This window comes from Pan troglodytes, chromosome 21, assembly GCF_028858775.2.
Source record: "Pan troglodytes isolate AG18354 chromosome 21, NHGRI_mPanTro3-v2.0_pri, whole genome shotgun sequence".
In the NCBI taxonomy this organism is placed as follows: Eukaryota; Metazoa; Chordata; class Mammalia; order Primates; family Hominidae; genus Pan; species Pan troglodytes.
The window spans coordinates 54,119,135-54,137,960 of NC_072419.2; the positions used below are offsets into that span (position 1 = coordinate 54,119,135).

Genomic DNA, 18,826 nt, shown 5'->3' on the forward strand with positions numbered 1-18,826 from the left:
TGTATGAGGGTATCTGTGTGTGAGCAAATGGATGCATGAGTGTTTGTGGGCATGTGTATCTGTGTGTGCATATGTGTAAGCGTGTTAGTTTGCATGCATACGTGTCCAGAGCCCACATGGGATGAAAACTGAATGGCTCTAAAGATCTACTGGACATATTTCAGATCCTAACAGAGCTCTTAAAGCTCCAAGGGGTCACTGAATGGACAATGAGTGTTTCTGAGTCCAGGTGGCACTGACTCAGCAATGCAGGAAGGCAGCTCCTTGAGTTCCAGGAATGACCTGCACCCCTTTTCTCTCCCTCCCGGTCACCCACCCCTCCCCACGTCCCTTCCTCTTCCTCTGTTTGCCTTCATCACTTCTACTTCCTGCAGTTCAATTCCCCTCCACCCCTCAGCATAGACTGTGGGATGAGAGAGCCACAGCCTTATCCCTGACGTAACCAAAACTTTTGGCACCAGCTTAGACCTGTTTTTCAGTCTTATAAACAGGTCTCAAATCAGGGAAATGTAAGGTTCTGAGGAAAATGATCACCACCAGGTGATTCCCCTCTGTGTTACCGTAAGGCGGTGAGACAGAGATTCTCTAACGTTTTTAGTGCAACCCACCGTAAGAAACCCACTGCAAACTGCCACCCAGCAAACACGTGCACATCCATTTATACAGAAACGCAGCACGTTTCCCCAAACGACAGTCACCCTCGCTGCACACAATGCGCTCTGATGTCTCCTGACCTAGTCTATCCTGGTCTATTGCAGATTTTCAATGCGGGGCTCGACACTCTAAATTGATTTCAAGACCCACTAATGCATCACAGCCTGCGATTTGATAAACTCCACGCTAAGACACATCCTGTTGTGAGGTGTTCGACCCAGAGGCCATTTATCCTGCAGCGAGTGGGGTGAGGAGGAGGTGGGGAGGCAGGATTAACCCTGAGGCACCCCTCCTCCTGCTCCTCCCATGTATTTTTGGTAGAGATGGGTTTTCTCCATATCGGTCAGGCTGGTCTTGAAATCCCAACCTCAGGTGATCCACCCACCTCGGCCTCCCAAAGTGCTGGGATTACAGGTGTAAGCTACTGCACCCAGCCCCCCAATAGGTAGTTTTTCAGCCTTCCCCCCCTCCCTTCTTTTCCCCTTTAGTAATCCCCAGTGTCCATCATTGCCATGTTTATGTTTATGTGTAGCCAATGTTTAGCTCCCACTTATACGTGAGAACATGTTGTGTATGGTTTTCTGTTGCTATGTTAAATCACTTAGGATAATGGCCTCCAGCTGCATCCATGTTGCTGCAAAGGACGTGATTTCCTTCTGTTTCATGGCTGCATACTATTCCATGGTGTATATGTACCATAACAAATGTCTGTTTCTTTTCCCTGAGTCTTTTTGGGCCCCATGTAGAAGGATCTGCAGGAAAGTTAACCAGCAACAGTGTCAGGATTGGGGAAGGGCAAAGCTCACAGGGATCTTGGCTGGGGGGAAGCTCGGGAAGCCCCCACCTTCAGCTGGGCCCAGGGCTCAGGCTGAAAGAGAAAAATGGAGTTGATCCCGGAAGGCTTGGCAGTGGAGAGGACGAGACATTGCTAGATCACTGTAAGAAGGTGATAAATGCTTGACCCGGCTCAAAGTGTTTTGTGCCAGGGTTATGTTCTGAGATATAGGAGGGTTAACTAAGCTGGGGCTGTGGATTAGTTATCTATTGCTTTGTAAATAATTACTTCCAAAACTTAGTAACTTAAAACAACAAACATTTATTATTTCATATGTTTCTGAGGGTCAGGATTCTGGGAGCAGCTGAGCTCCCAGAATCCGTCACGAGGTTGCAGGCAAGCTGTTGGCTGGGGCTGCAGTCTTCTAAGACTTGTAAGAGCTCGAGGCAGATGGGCCTCCAGGATAATTTACATGGCTACTGGGAGGAGTTTTTGGTCCCTAACCGCATGGGCCTCTGTACCACATGGCTTCTGAGAGAGAGAGAGAGAGAGAGAGAGAGAGAGAGAGGATGAAGATGGAAACAGCTGCCTTTATAACCTAATATTGGAAGTGGCACATCATCACTTCTCCCAAATGCTCTTGGTCACCCCCACCAAATATGGTACCACATGGTGGGGGACAGCTGAGTTCCAGAAAGGAGGGCTCACTGGAGGCCAGTTACCAGAGGCTGGGTGTCTCTCGCTGATTCAATCTTTTATTCAAATACTGGCCTGGCGCAGTGGCTCATGCCTATAATCCCAGTACTTTGGGAGGTTGAGGCACAGGGTGGCAGGGGTGGGGGGGTATAACTAATCCACAGCCCCAGCTTAGTTAACCCTCCTATATCTCAGAACATAACCCTGGCACAAAACATGCTGAGCTGGGTCAAGCATTTATCACCTTCTTACAGCGATCTAGCAACGTCTTGAGGTCAGGAGTTCGAGACCAGCCTGGCCAACATGGCGAACCCCCGTCTCTACTAAAAACATAAAAGTGAGCCAGGCGTGGTGGTGCACACATGTAATCCCAGCTACTCGGGAGGCTGAGGCAGGAGAATGGCTTGAACCCAGGAGGCAGAAGTTGCAGTGAGCTGAGATCGCGCCACTGAACTCCAGCCTGGGTGACAGAGCAACACTGTGTCAAAAACAAAAACAAAAACAAAACAAAAAAACCCAACAATAGAAAAACAAAAAGTATGTAGTGAGCTCCTGCCACAAGCAGAGCATCGCTCTGGTCTCTCAGAAGTCAACAGGAAAATAGACAATGTCCCTGCCTCATGGAGTTCCCACTGGAGGAGTGAAAGAGACAGACAAGATACACGTAAATGTCTAATACCTTTCGTTGGCTCTAAGATGTGCGTTTTCCCGCATCTTTAACGTCTCTAAAATTGCCATCTATCTTATGAGTTGATGCTGTGTCATGGCACATTTGACGGTGTTTTATATCTTCTTCTCTTCAGGGTGGGACAGGAAAACCTCATGAAAAAGAAGAGCTGGGGAGAGTTAAGGAAGGGACTGTTCAGCGACCATGAGCAGTGGAGCTGGGTTGCAGGGACCCAGGTGGGGGTGCTGCCCCTGGGACAAGCTCCAGCCTCCCAAGGCCTGAAGGGGCAAGAGGAGGAGGTAGTGTATCAGAACCTGGTTGAACATGAGCCAGGGGAAGGGGCCGCAGAAGCTGCGGGTGTTGAGAATTGCAGCTGCTGCCAACGCCACAGCTGTTGCCTGGCACCCTGGGGCAACTCTCTTTACTCCCGTCCTGCATCCCCTGCCAGAGTGCCTGTGGGCTGAAGCCAGGGAGGCTGGGGGAAGGTACCTAGAAACCAGGCTCCTGGGGCATCAAGTAAGGTGAACAAGGGATATGGAGAGAAGGTAACCAGCTTTTGGAATAAAGGCATAAGGAGAGAGGGATATCCCAAGAGGACTGCTGGGAAAGGCCACTCTATGAAGTCTCAGCTAAGATGCGGGCCATGTAAATGTCTGGGGAGAATGTCCCAGAGAGGGCAGGACCTGAGTGGGCCGAGCGTGGGCTGCAGGAAGCTGAGGAGCTGGTGGGCCTGGGTGGAATGGGCAGTAGGAAGAGAAGTCAGGGATGAGGTCAAAAATTAGGTAGATTCTGGACCACGTGCAGGACCTTGTGCCATGGTGAGGAGTGTGGATTTGACTCAAGCATGACAGAGCCGCTGGGGGGTTTTGAGCAGAGAGAGGACGTGATCCAGTGGGTTTAACAGGAGCCCTGTGGCTGTCATGGAAGAAATGGCCCCATAAAGGGTGAGAAGGAGGCGGGGGCAGTGAGGAGGCTCTGGAATATTCCAGGCGAAAGATGAGGGTGGCCTGGTGGTCCAGGGTGGGATGGTGGAGGTGGGGAGAAGCGGTGGGAGTCAGGACTGATTTTGAAAGTAGAGCTGGCAGGATTTTCTGATCAGTTGGAAGTGATGTGAGGGAGAAAGGAGTCAAGAGCATATCCAAGGTCACTTCGCGCTGTTCCTATGGAGATGCTCCAAACATGGGACTTATGAGCTGTGATGAATTTATAATTAAGAGTATGTCGGCAGATGCCTCAAGCTTCCAGGACTTCTCTAGAATGTTCTCATGATCAAAAAACTTGAGCAAGACCCACACTCATGATGTTCACCCCTCAACCCATGAAGTGTGTGCTGCAATAGCCCACATGTATCACTGGAGTCCTCCTGTGGCCATGTATGTGCTGGGAGGTGATCAAGCTGCTTGCTACAAACCCAAAGATGTCGGCGTTGGGGGAAATAGGGTTGAGACAGGAAGATGGAGCCTATAAGGATGAATGAGCCCAAGAAAGGTGTCTAGCACCCTGTCTACAGAGGGAGGAGGGCCTTGTGGTTCCTCCAGCCCCTGGCTGGGTGAAGTAACATCACCCAGACCCTGCTGTGGTCGGTCAGTTCAGGAGGAGGCAGGGCCACAGGTGAGCCTGTCCAGAGGAGCAGGTGCCATGAGGCCCAGAGAAGGGAGGTCAGGAAGGTCTACCAGGAGGAGCTAACATGTGAGCTGGGCTGGGCTGGGCAGGGTAGGTGGGAGAGAGAGGAAGGAGGTCCCAGGAGGAGACAGCAGGACCAGAACATGCAAAGGTACAGCCGGCAAGGCCAGAGGGAAGTGATCTGGGACCTGATCCAGGATGATGGGACTGTCTAGAGCAGCGGTGCCCAAATTTTTGGCAGCAGGGACCACTTTCATGGAGGACAATTTTTCCACGGACTGAGGTGGGGGTGGGGATGGTTTCAGGATGATTCAAGTTCATTACATTCAGTGTGCTCTTTGTTTCTATTATTATTACATTGTAACATATAATGAAATAATTATGCAACTCACCATAATGCAGAATCAGCGGGAACTCTACACTTGTTTTCCTGCAACTAAACGGTCTCATCTGGGGGTGATGGGAGACAGTGACAGATCATCAGGCATTAGATTGTCACAAGGAGCACGCAACCTAGATCCCCCTCATGCACAGTTCACAATAGGGTTCGCCCTCCTATGAGAATCCAGTGCTGCTTCTGATATGACAGGAGGCAGAGCTCAGGCGTTCACCTCCTGCTGTGCAGCCTGGCTCCTAACAGTCCACAAATCAGTAGTGGTTTGTGGCCTGGTGGTTGGGGACCCCTGGTCTAGAGCCATTTAGATCCATTAGGGCCCTTTGGCTGCAAGTGGCAGACACCTAACTCAATCCAAACAGGGCCTTCGTGGCTGGCTCTGTGTGGAGTTCTCAGACACAGGAGGGGCTGGGGACCAGGAGTAGAGAGGACAAGTCCGGGGCCACACCAGGAAGTCTCAGAAGCAGGAACTGGGGGGCAGCCTGTGCAGGCCCTACCCTCGCATCCACGACACGGCTGGTCTTTGCATTTGAGGGAGAAGAACCCACAGGGCCATGGCGGCCTCATGGGGTGCTGAATTCCAAGGTCATGCAGCGTGTCCACTGTCACATGACCAGCAGGTGCAGAGGGAGGGTGCCTATCCCAACCCACAGGCTCCCAGGCTCAGATTTTCCTACTGCAACAGAGCTCTCAAATCTCAGACATTCCCGAACTGCTGTCATAATTTTTATCATTTGCATTATAAATCTCTTCTAATATTAATTTTTAAAATTCATGTTTCATATGCTAGTTTTATTTTTGTCTAATGTCCAAGTACTCTTATACTATTAAAATAAGCAGCACAGGCTGGGTATGGTGGCTCATGCCTGTAATTCCAGCACTTTGGGAGGCCAAGGCAGGAGGATCGCTTGAGGCCAGGAGTTTGAGACCAGCCTGGGCAGTGAGGCCCTATCTCCATTAAAAAAAAAAAAAAAAAGCAGCATTCATTTGTGAAAGACCCAAATCATCTTTGGAGGTATGTGTACCTTGTTTTGGGAAACCCTGTATCATAACTAATGCTCCTTTCTATCTGGAGGATGATGTAGGCTGAGTATTTGCAGTCGCTTTTAGCAAAGAACTCTTGTTCACTGGAATCATTTGCAGAAGAATAGGGGTGGCTCTGCCGGGAGAGAAGCATGGGGACCACCCGTCCTCATTGGCTCAGAACTGAGGGGTTTCCTGGGATATGGGACTATTGGTGCTAAAACTGGAGAGTTCCGGGCGATCCTGGATAGTCGGTGACCATGGAGATGAAGTTGGAGAATCAGAGTCCAGCCCACCTGGTTTTCCAGCCCTCACTATGTGGCAGATATGAGGATGCTTCCTTGGACCCCGATACATGAATGAAGGGGGCCTGCATCAGGAAAGCAGAAGCTGCAGCCCGAGGTCAGTGTGTGATGAGTGCTGTGGGTGGGCACCTCCACCTGGTCCGCTTCCGGGGCTGCAAAGGCTGGAAAGCTGAAACCTGCATTTCCCAGGCTCTTGGACGTGGAGGAGTTGAGGCCCCCGCTTCAGTGAGTGCCTCCAGCCGGGGGCACAGTGGGAAGGGTTGGGTCTTCTGCATCAGGGTTCCAGGGCATGGCCATTCAGTTTGTGGGTTTGTTCCAGGGATTTAGGAGCTGAGCCGGGGGAAATCTGACCATGAGGTGGCAGTAGCACACACTCGCTTCACTGGGCAGTACTTTGACAGGTTTGCAAGCAGAGAAGGTCCCTCGCAGCAGAAGCCAGGGAGGGCAAGGGAAGTCTGGGGGCAGGAGCTTGTGTGACGAAGTGATGTCGTTCAGCAGCGTAGCCCAAGGAGTCTCTGGCTCAGGGTGCTCCCAAGGGCAGAGAACATTTGGGGGCCCTATAATGGCAAGGCTTTCTATCTTTAATGCATGAGTAAGAGCTGTCACTTGAGGTTTTGCAGGGTAGACAAAGCAGGCAGGCTCTAAATGGCTAAAAATCTCTTTGGGTTATTTAAAAAATAATCAGGTGTGTAAAAATTTGAGTTTGGCACCAGTGGGCTTTCAAGGTAATGGGGCTCAGTTTGCTGTGAAGAAAGAAATGGGCCAGGTGCAGTGGCTCAAGCCTGTAATCCCAGCACTTTGGGAGGCTGAAGGGTGGGGGGGCACATCACCAGAGGTCAGGAGTTCGAGACCAGCCTGGCCAACATGGTGAAACCCTGACTCTACTAAAAATACAAAAACTAGCTGGGTGTGGTGGCATGCGCCTGTAGTCCCAGCTACTTGGGAGGCTGAGGCAGGAAAATTGCTTGAACCTGGGAGGCAGAGGTTGCAGTGAGCCGAGATTACACCACTGCACTCCGGCCTGGGCAACAGAGTGAGACTCTGTCCAAAAAAAAAAGAAAGAAAGAAAAGAAAAGAGAAAGAGAAAGTACGAAAGAAAGAAAGAAAGAAAGAAAGAAAGAAAGAAAGAAAGAAAGAAAAGAAAGAAAGAAAAGAAAGAAAGAAAGAAAGAAAAAGACAGCCCAGGGGCCAATCCTCAGAGTTTATATTTGGCTCCTCTGTGTAACAGTGGGGTAGGGGTGCATTTTGGAGGCAGCTGCTTCTTGACCCCTGGTGTGTTCTTCAACTCAGCAGTTCCTCCCCATGCTCCCCAACCCCACAGCCCATTTCTCTGGAGTGCCTGGCTATGTGGTTTGTTTATGTCCCTGGCGGATCAGTTCTGGGGTCCTATTCTGGGTGTCTCTTCTGAGGACCCAGACTGCAGCCTGTGCCCCTGCCCTTCTCATGATTTTGGGGGGATCCTAGTCCCCTGTATTCAATCTCTTTCTGCCTAACATGGCTAATGTTGTTCCTGGTATCTGGAACTAAACCCTCCTGAGACAAATAATGGCTGACATCCGGTCTTGGTGCCAGGGAGACAGCGGCCAGCACCGGGGGCTCTGGAGGGCTTGGGAGGGGGTGGCCTCCACTCAGCTCCTGCCATGTAGGGTTGGCCAGTGTCTAGAGTTTCAATGAAAGAGATTCTTATGTAAAATAATTTGAGTCTTGAATGTTGGCTCATTTAACAAAAACAAACACAAAAGAGAAAGGGCCAAATGAAACATGTCTGTTGGTGAGGGTGCTAATCTGCAGGGGCCGTTGTAACCCAGTACCCTGGACTGGGCACTTTGACAGCAGAAACATATTGTCCTGCAGTTCTGGAGGCCAGGAGTCTGAGATCAAGGTGGCAGTGGGGTTGGTTCCTTCTGAGGACTGTGAGGGAATGCTGTGTTCCAGGCCTGTCTTCTTGGCTTGTAGATGGGCCATCTTCTCCTTCCATCTTTCCTCTATGTGTGTTTCTGTGCCCAAATTTCTTTCTTTTTTTTTTTTTTAATGAGGACACTGGTCATGTTCTATGAGGGCCCACCCTAATCACCTCATTTTACTTTTTTTTTGTTTGATTTTTTTTTTTTTTTTTTTTGACAAAGTCTCACTCTGTTGCCCAGGCTGGAGTGCAATGGCATGATCTTGGCTCACTGCAACCTCTGCCTCCCAGGTTCAAGCGGTTCTCCAGGCTTGGCCTCCCGAGTAGCTGGGATTACAGGTGTGCACCACTACACCCAGCTAATTTTTTGTATTTTTAGTAGAGATGGGGTTTCACCATGTTGGCCAGGCCAGTCTCGAACTCCTGACCTCATGTGATCTGCCTGCCTCGGCCTCCCAAAGTGCTGGCATTACAGGTGCGAGCCATCGTGCCCGGCCCTTATTTTACTTTGATTACTTCTGCAAAGAAGGTCACATTCTGAGGTACTGGAGGTTAGGATTCCAAGAAAGGAATTTTGAAAGGGACACAGTTCAACCCAGGGCAGTGAGACGTGTGGAAAGGGCCCCAGGTCACAGCTGCTGGAGGATCCAGGGCTAATGAGCAGCTAAAGGAAAGAAGGACTGGAGAAGAGCAGATTTCCACAGGCCTGGGTGCCCTCCCCTTTAGGAAGCCTGCCCCAGAAGTCCCTTTGTGGCAGCTTTGAAATGCTCCTTTCTGACCCAGGCCAAGGGCTGTGCTATTGTGATGACGCCTGAACCAGAAAACACCCATTGGTGTGCCCGTGACACAGCTCACAGACCCGAGACCGTCCTCTCCTCCCAGAAGTGAGTCAGCGAGTTTCAGAATCAGAGCATCTGGGCAGATGACAGGTCAGCGATGTCCCCTCTGCACAGTTCCCAGGGTGTCTGGGGCAGATTAGCTGGGCAGCGAGATCACAGAGCAACCAGGCCCTAAACTGCTCCAACGAGGAGGCAGGACTTTTCCTCCCTGCCCTTTTCAAACTTGCTGTGGTGGATTCCTTTTTTTAGTTCAGGGAAGATTGATGATTTCATTACTTGTGGCACTCAGCAACAAATCCCAGAGTTGCAGCTAAAGTGAGCTCTTTCCCCACGCTGCATCTTCCGCTCTGGTATTCATCATGTTTAATCATTCACTTACCTCGGACCGCTGCCGGCCTCGGAAGGGCAGGGTATTATGGACTTGGGACAGTTTTACACTTTAGAAGCTGAGGGGAGGGGACCGTGTTAGGAAGGAACAGGGCTGGGGTGGGAGGGTCATGGCTCAAGGTGGGCGGGAGCCAGTGAAGCTTCAACGGAGGCGACAGAATGACCAATAAAGGGAAGTGACAGCAAAACCCTCCTGGGACCTCAAAGGCTGGCCCTGTTTGCCAAGAAAATCTCTCATAAAAGGGGTGAGACTTAACGCCAAAAAGAAAAGGAGAGAAATGGCCGGAGGGTTCTCTGCCAAGGGAATGTTGAAGAATTTAATTCGAGATGAAATGTGCTCTTGTTTGTGTACAATTAATTTTCTCCCCAAATGAAAGGTTTTGTCTGTCACTCGAGTGTTTCAATAGCAACCGCGTAATTAAGGTAGCATGTGCCTCTTCAGTTTGGGAAGCGGCTGTTTGTGTTAACATGTTGGGGAAGCACACATTGCTTGGACTGGTTCCTGGGTCTAAGAAGGTAAAAAACAAAACAAAACACACAAAGAATAGAAGAAAATACCTCCAACTAGAGCCTTGGCTCCCGCGGGGATGATGTCATCTGGAAAATGTGAGCAGGACCTTCCCTGAGAACCAAGAGGCCTGGGCTTCCTGGGATGGGAGGCTGTGAGGAGGAGAACTTAGACAGTTTCCAGAAACTCTAAAAACGGAGTCATGAATTCAAACGCCCGCGGGGGCCAGGTAGGAGGTGTATGTCCTGGAAGGGGTTGGCTGTAGTTTTTCAACACAAGTGTGTTTTGTTTGCGTAGCAACACACAGGTGTGAATACTTTAGTTCCACAAAGGAGTATGCACTCTCATTTGTGTTGAAATACCTGGGTCTCTTAATTTAACTTTCATGGGTTTTTTTTTTTTCCTTTTAATAAAGAGATGGTGCATTACTTCTCTACTGCTGTGTAACAAATTGCCACAAATTTAGGGGTTTGACACAGCAACCACGTCTTATCTCACAGGTTTTCCAACATGATGTGGCTGGATTCTCCTCTGAGGGTCTGACCAGGCTAACATCAGGGTATCTGCCAGGCTGTGGTTCTTATCTGGGACTCAGGTCCTCTTTCAAGTTTCCTGGTTGTTGGTAGAATTCATTTCCTTCTCATGTTTTCCATGTGGTCCTCCCTATGTTCAAGCTAGCTATGGTGGGTGGAGTCCTACTCATGCTTTGAATCTCTCTGTCTTCCTTTTTAGCTTTTAAGGGTTCCTGTAATTATCTTGAGCCCACCTGGATAATTCAGGATCATCTTCCTATTTGAAGGTCAGCTGACTATTTAATCTTAATTACATCTACAGAGTCACTTTTGTTCTGCAGTATAACATAATAATGAAAGTCACATCTGGTGGTGGAGGTTATGGAGACCAACTCAATGTTGAGAAGTGAAAAATCTGGTTAAAAAGAGATGAGAGATCTGAACAGACATTTTACCAAAGAAGATATATGAGTGGCAGCTGAGCATATGAAAAGATGCTCAATGTCTTTGTTGATGCAAAGTAAAATCACCATGTGATGCCACGACACACCCAGTAGAATTGCTAAATTGAGAGAGACTGACAAGACCAAGTGTTGGCAAACATTTGGAGCAGACGGAACACTCCTACATGATTGGTGGTTGTTCCAATGGTATCACCACTGTGTCAAAACAGTTCCCAGTTTCTTACAAAGTGAAACTCACACTGTTTGACCCAGTGATCTCACTCCTCGGTATTTATCCAAAAGAAATGAAAACATATGTCCACACATAGCAGCTTTATTCATCATGAAACAACACAAATGCGCATCACCCGGTGAATGGGTAAACACACCAGTGTATGCAGTTACAATGGAATATGATACTACTCAACAGCAATGCAAAAGAAATGATTTACCGATAAAAGCAGCAGGAATGGAGTTCAAAAGTATAATGCAGCCGGTCCCAGTGTGCTGTGGCTCCACATGGCCTGTAGTCCCAAGTCCGTGCCCCACATTGCCTGCCTGCCATGGAGCCTGACCCTAAGGGCCCTGCTGCCTCCAGCCTCACTGCCATCCCCGAGGGCTGGTTCCACCAGACGTGTAGCCTGTGGTCCGGGCAGGCCTTGTCTCTGCTCCACGACCAGCACTCGCACTACCAGAACATCCTTGTCTTCTGCAGTAAAACCTACAGCAATATGCTGGTGTTGGATGGCATCGTCCTGGGCACAGGAAGGGATGAGTTCTCCTGCCAGGAGATGGTAGCCATCCTGCCTCTCTGCAGCCACCCCAACCCACGAAAGGTGCTGATCATCGTGGGCAGAGATGGGTATCTTGCACAAGGTGGGGAAGCACCTCTCCATGGAGTCTGTGGTCCAGTGTGACATTGACAAGGATGTCATCCAAGTCTCTAAGAAGTTCCTGCTAGGCATGGCCAGTTGCTACTCTAGTTCAAAGCTGATCCTTCATGTGGGTGACAGTTTTGAGTTCATGAAGCAGAACTAGGATGGCTTTGATGTTATCACTGACTTCTCAGACCACATGGGCCCGGCTGAAAGCCTCTTCAAGGAAGCCTATTGTCAGCAGATGAAGGTGAAGGTGGCCCTCGCGGAGGACAGCATTCTCTGCTGCCAGGGAGAGCACCAGTGGCTGCACCTTCACCTCATAAGGAGATGCGGCAGTTCTGCCAGTAGCTGTGGTGGGCTACACCTACTGCATGGTCCCCATCTACCCCTGCAGCCAGACTGGCTTCATGCTGTGCAGCAGAACATGATCACCCATGACTGGGAGCTGGTGCAGCACCTGACACAGCAGCAGGTGGGGCAGATGCAGCTGAAATGCCACAGCCCAGACGCGCACCGCACAGCCTTTGTGCTGCCCAGGTTTGCCTGCAAGGCCCTGAATGGTGTGAGCTGAGCCCCACTGCCACCACCAACACCACCTGGGACCTCGGACAACGGAGTCTCCAGGGTGCCTGGGTGCCTCCAGCCCTGGGCCAGACCTCCTGCCGGCTCTCACCGATCAACCGAGTGTTACAGGCCCCAGAATGCTGCCCGGACTGCCCTGCTGGGTGGACTGTCTGTCTGTGTGTCTGTGTTGCTCTGTGTGGCATTCAGCCTCCAAGCCTATACCAGCTGTGCACACCGCTGTCTCTCTCACTTCTGTTACCCTCCTCACTCACCAAACACACGTATTAACAACAACAACAAAATAGTATGTTTAGGAAGAAGCCAGGCACAATGCGGTTCCCTTTGCATGCAATTCTAGAAAATTCAAAACAAAAGTGACAAAGAGTAGTGGTTGCCAGGGGCTGATAGTGGAGAGAAGAGATTGACTGCCAAGGGGTGGGAGAAAACTTTTTTGGGATCAGGGAACATTCTGGATTACGATTGTTATGGTGGTTATTTATATGACTGCATACAATTGTCAAAACTCAACAAAATGTTCACTTAAAATTGGTGGCTTTTATTATATGCAAATTATACCCTCATAGAGCTGACATTATATCATTACTATAATGGAAAAATCAGTGCTCCCTGCCAAAATTTCAGGCAGCTGTAAAAAGAAATACACATATGTGGCTGGGTGCGGTGGCTCACTCCTGCAATCCCAGCACTTTGGGAGGCTGAGGTGGGTGGATCGCTTTGAGCTCAGGAGTTAGAAACTAGCCTGGGCAACATGTCAAAACCCCATCTCTACAAAAAAATACAAAAATCAGCCAGGCATAGTGGCTTGCGCCTGTCGTTGCAGCTGCTTGGGAGGCTAAGGCTGGAGGATCGCTTGAGCCTGGGAAGCAGAGGTTGAAGTGAGCTGAGATTGCGCCACTGCACTCCAGCCTGGTGACAGAGTGAGACCCTGTCACACACACACACACACGAAATACATATACGTAAAAAGTATATGAAAATATATAAAAAGAAAACAGACATCCCAGGTGTTGTGTGTGCCTCCTTGCACCCCCAAACCCATACTATGGCTTACTAGGCACTAGATTCCAGCTGTGGGTTACATCTGGAGAGCCCCCTATTGCCCCCCATAGATGACCACAGCTGTATAGATTGTGACTATGAAGATATTTGTATGCATTGTAGAATCAGCTTAATATGTGAAATGGTAGATGTTATTCAAGGGTGCTAGTCTAAACCCACAACTGGAGGTTTGTTCAGTGAGAAGTGATTGTACACACGGTCTGTCAAATAGGACCACACTTTGTGCCTCCAGGACTTTGCACATACTGTTCCCTCTGCTGGGATTGCTCTTCCTGCAGCTCTTTGACCAGCCGGTTTCTTCTCTTTCTTGGGATTTTTGCATCAAAATAGTCTCAGAAAAGCCCTCACTGACCACCAGCCGTGCTAATGCAGCCCCCACCCCAATTACTCTCTGACTCAAAGCCATGCTCATGTTTTTCGAAGTCTTTTCATAACTAGCTTGTTTATTGATTTAACTGTTTTTTTTTTTTTCAGAGACAGGGTCTCACTCTGTGTCCCAGGCCGGAGTACAGTGGTATGATCATAGCTCATTGCAACCCTGAACTCCTGGCCTTAATAAAGGGATCCTCTCACCTCAGCCTCCTGAGTAGTTAGAACTACACACAAGGTTTTTTTTTAATCTAAAATTTTTTGAAATTTATTTTTTGTAGAGATGGGGGACTTGCTATGTTGCCCAGACTGGCCTGGAACTGCTGGCCTCAAACAACCTTCCTGCCTTGATTTCTCAAAGCACTGGGATTACAGGTGTGAGCCACTGTGTCTAGCCACTGATTTAAATGCTTGAGTGTAGATTTTCTTTCCAACCAGACCATGAGCCCCATGAGGCTAAAGCCAGGTCTGGACCATCCCATGCAGTTTCTCCACAGCCTTGAGTGGGGGCAGTCACAAAGCAGACTGGATTAGTTTTCCATTGCAATGTAATAAATTGCCATAAACTTGACAGCTTAAAACAATGTGCTTTTATGATCTCACAGTTTCTGCAGATGAGAAGTCTGGGCATGGCTTAGTCAGGCCCTCTGATCAAGGTCTCAAAGGCGGCAATCAGAGTGCTGGCTGGGGCTGGGGTCTCATTTGAGGCTTGGCTCCTCTCCCATGCTCCTGTGGTGTTGGAAGAATTCATTTCCTTATAGCTATAGAACTCACAGCAGCTTGCTTCTTCAAGGACAGTGGGAGGGCATGTCTCTGGCTTCAAATCTCTTCCTTCAAAAAGCCTGATATTCTCTTTTAAAGAGCTCACTTGATTAGGTCAGGCTCAACTGAGATAATCTCTCTTTGGATGAATTCAGGGTCAACTGATTAGGGACCTTAATTACATCTGCAACATAACATAATCTAATCACAGGAGTGAAATCCCATCCTATCAGCAAGTCCCACCTACATGCAAAGAGAGGGTGTTATACCGGGTGTGTTCGCTGCGGGGTGGAAATCTTGCAGGCCATCTAGAAAATTCTGCCTACAACATTGGCTCTCAATACATTTGTTGAATGGATAAAACACCTGCCCTTCCAAATGCCTTCCTTTGTTTAAGATTATTTCCTTTGCCAGGAGTTCTTTCCATCTTGCTGCCGACTTTGCTTGTCAAATCTCGTTTATCCTCTGGCTCAGATTCCCTTCTCATTCCTGACTTCCTCACTGTTTCAGGCAGACAAAGGTTAGGATTTACCTTCCTCACTACATATGTGAGGCCAGATGGTTTCTTAGTTGTAACGTTCTTATGTAGAGACACACAGGTACATTTACATAAAAGGGATCACATGACTCCTGTTGGAGTGTGGACACTTTTTTCTTCTCTACCTTTCCCCTCACATCTGTCCCTCCATCTCCAAATATAACTTGTATTTTAAAAAACCAGCATATCCTTCCATGTTTTCCTTTGTATTCCTATAACCCCATAACCCTGCAAAGCTCATTTCTTTCTCTAGAACTCCTTTCTCTTTCTCTTTCTTTCTCACACACACACATACAAAGGTATAAAAGGAACTTTTTTTAAGGGAGGATGAGTCATTGTTTTGGAAAAATGGAATTGTATGACATACATTTTTCTGCATCTTGATTTTCTCACTCAATATCTTGTAGGAATATCTTCAAGTCATCTTGTATAGTTCCAAATTAAAGTTAGTTCCTTACAACAGATGTGCATTATGTCACGAAGTGAATATACTCGCAAAGTGCTCAGCCATTCCCCTGGAAATGGGAATTTGTTTGCTTCTGGTTCTGCACCACTATGAACAACGTTGCAGTAAGTATCTTTGTACATTTTGGTACAAATAGGATGGATTGTCAACGGTTCAAGAGCTGGGTGCATACACAGGGTATATGCACTTTTAACAATTTTACTAAATGCTGCCAGATTGCCTTCAGAAGAGATTGTATATTCCATGTTTCTACTAGACTGTAGGAAAGTATATCTTCCCCACAGCCCAGCTGCAATAGGATTTATGGCACTTTTAAATTTTTGCCAGTACGCTAGGCATAAAGCCATAACTCAGGGTTGAATATGAAATTTCTTGAATACTGAGGAATTCAAACATCTTTTCTTTTCCTTTACTTTCTTTCTTTTTTTTTTTCCTTTTTCTTCCTTCCTCTCTCCTTCCCTCCCATCTTTCCTTAATTTTCTTTTTTAAATATTGAGATTTGCTCTTCTGGGAATGGTCTCTTTATAACCTTTGCCTCTTTCTGGTTAGTTTGTAAGAGCTCTCTGTATATAATAGAAATTAACCCTTTATCATTTGCCTTACAATAATTTTGCAGATTTATAGTGTATATATATATTGTATTTACATAATCTTGCAATGTACAAAATTTTAATATTCAAATATGCTTTTTTTTCTTTTATTGCTTCAGGATTTCCATTCTTGGTTTGTAAGATATCCCTAACCTTTAGATTATATCTGTAGTATCCTAGATTTTCTTGCAAAATTTTAATTTAACTTCGTACAATGAAGTCTTCATCTTGTTAGAATTTAACTTCATAGAAGACATGAGACAGGGATGCATTTTACTTTTAGCCTTAATTTTCTGGCAAATAGGAAACCAGTTGTTCTGGCATCATTTGCTAAACAAGTCATCCTTTTCCTATTCGAATGAATTGCTGTCTTAAGTTACCTGGTGGTTTCTTGGGAGCTCAGCCAGCATCGTGAATGTTGGGTATAAGTTTTGTTTTCTCTCTAACCAGCTTGAGTGAACAGAGCATCCTGGGGTGCCTCTGTTTAATTTGTTTACTCATTCATTTAACATTAGTTATCATCTATTATGTTCCAGGCTGAAAAACATGCCCATTCTATGTCCTCAAGCCCTTTTTGGTTGAATACGAGATATAAGAAAAGTACAGGAGGTCTTTGTCAACCAAGAAAAATAGTCCCTTAAAGTCAATTTACTTAAGACAGGGACACCATATTTCAAAATAAAGAGTGGAAAGAGTGATTGAGTCTTTATCTTGAATAGTCAAATGAAAAGTTTTAGAGAAAGTGTATTTTCTTATCTCTAACAAAATTGATGCCATAATTGCAATGAAGGAGGCATTGATTTGGGGGTATCATTTTCCTATAAATCCCCTGCACTTCGCATTTAACGTTCACAGTTCTATAAAAGAAATTCAGTTTTGCAAAATATTTCATTGCTCATTCATTTCCACAAAGGACTCAATTCTTTTGTATGCAAATAATTCTCTTTTTAAGTACCCATCAGGTAGTGTGTCGTTAACTGGTCTAATTACCATGTCTTCATGTGCCCATGGCTTCATGAGCTGTTCTCACTAAAAATTCATGAAATCCCATAGTCTTTGCAAGATTTGCATTTCCATTTGGCACTGGTTTTCATCTACTTGCATTATGTGCACAGATGTTTTCACGTCACCCTCAGGAAACCTGGCCTCTGAGGACCTGTTGGGGTTGGCACAGGGGAGAAAAGTGCAGCTGAGACTGAAGAGGTGGATTTTGGAGATGAATGTTGTAATCGGCCAGTTCATTAGTGAACTCTTGGACTATGATGGCTTCATCTCTCTATGCAACTTTGTAATAACTGTGGGGACTCCATTCATAAAGATTTGGACCATGTGAATGCCTTTATACAAAAAACTGTGATCTACAAAATAGGAGAGAAATATTGCTGGAACACTCTGGGAGTTCTGAGAGGGAAGTGGCTACGGCTGGGTGAGAGGCTCATGGGGAACAGGTGACGGGGTTTGCAGGAGTGGCAGGAGCCCGCTAAGTGGTTCCTGAGGGATGAGTTGGGTTTGGCTGTGCAGAGGGCATTCTAAGCTAAAGGGAACAGCATGACCAGATGCAGAGAGGAAGACACGAAGAGCAACATACGGGTCTCCCTTCAAGGAAGGATTTGCTGCTGGGCTGTGGCAACATATGGTCAGCAGACGGTCTCCAGCTGGCAGCTGGAACCACCTCTACCATAATCAATGTCTCCCCGTGCCTGGCCTGTCTCCCACTTCCTTTCACAAATGTTGATCCCTACAAACAACTTCCACTGAAAACTCCATCTCAGTCTCTGCTTCTGGAGACCCCAGCCCGAGGCAAGAGCAATGGGTTGGTGTGGGGGCTACTGTGGGATCCACGTGGTTCAGCTCCAACAGCAGGAGTCCCCACTTGGTTCCAGGTTTTCATCATCAAGCCCATGCATTCCTCAGATCGAGGGGTTCCACGGTTGATAAAAGGTATCATGTGTCATGTTTTGGGGATTTTGATGAGATTTGCCTGTGACATCAGGAGTAGCCTTTTATTTTTATTTTTAAATGCTTATTTCTGTGCCCAGCCCAGACCTTTACCTGATGTCCAGGTTCATGCAATCAGCTGTGGTTGGGCTGTCTCCAACTCAAATAGTCGTGGGTTTCCCTCGCCGCCTTCTCCCTGCATCCCCCACCTCCATGATGGCCCTTCTTCCTGCCCAGGTGCTCAGGCCGGCATGGCCAGCTCCTCTCCTCCCCTGGCACTCACCCTCTGACCGCTCAGCACCTCTGTCCATCTGCTGTCCACGTGGACCAATTCCCGAACTGCGGCCTCCTGTCTTCTCCCGCTGCAGTCCCTGCCCGGCTGCTCTCGGAGGATGATCACACCGCGGCCCTCCCTGGTCTCCCTGCTCAGCCTCCACCTCAGTCTATTCTATTCAACGATTCAGATCAGCCAGGCCAGCACCGAGCCCAGGTCTCCAGCCTCGCTCTGTGCAGCCACAGCCTTTTCCCGGTCGACAGGGCCCTGAGCCTCTGGCACCTTCCACCTGCCGGTCTCTTTCCTGCTTCTCTCCCATGTCGCCTCGCTCTGTTCAAGCCAGGAGCTCCCCGCCTCGGGGTCTTACCCTCTGCCCCATCCGCCCTGGGATGCTCCTTTCTGGGATGTCCACCCACTGTGCCCTCACTGCCTGGGCACCTGCTGCTGAGACTGCAGAGGTGGATTTTGGACCCCTTCTCCGGGGGCTCCTCTGATGTCCATGAGCAATCACAGCCCCTCACCGCCACCCCCTCCCTTCCCAGGGTTGTCTTTCTCCAGTGCACTTCCCACCATCTGACATAGTTTGCCTGTCGCACACCTTAGGTTGGATTCTGTGCAGCAGAACCTGAGCACCCATG

At 48.1% G+C, this 18,826-nt stretch overlaps 1 pseudogene; it reads left to right on the forward strand.

The window, feature by feature from the left end:
- The first annotated feature begins 11,228 nt into the window (after positions 1 to 11,228).
- On the forward strand, positions 11,229 to 12,265 carry LOC107969917 (spermidine synthase-like; annotated as a pseudogene).
- Positions 12,266 to 18,826: the final 6,561 nt, after the last annotated feature.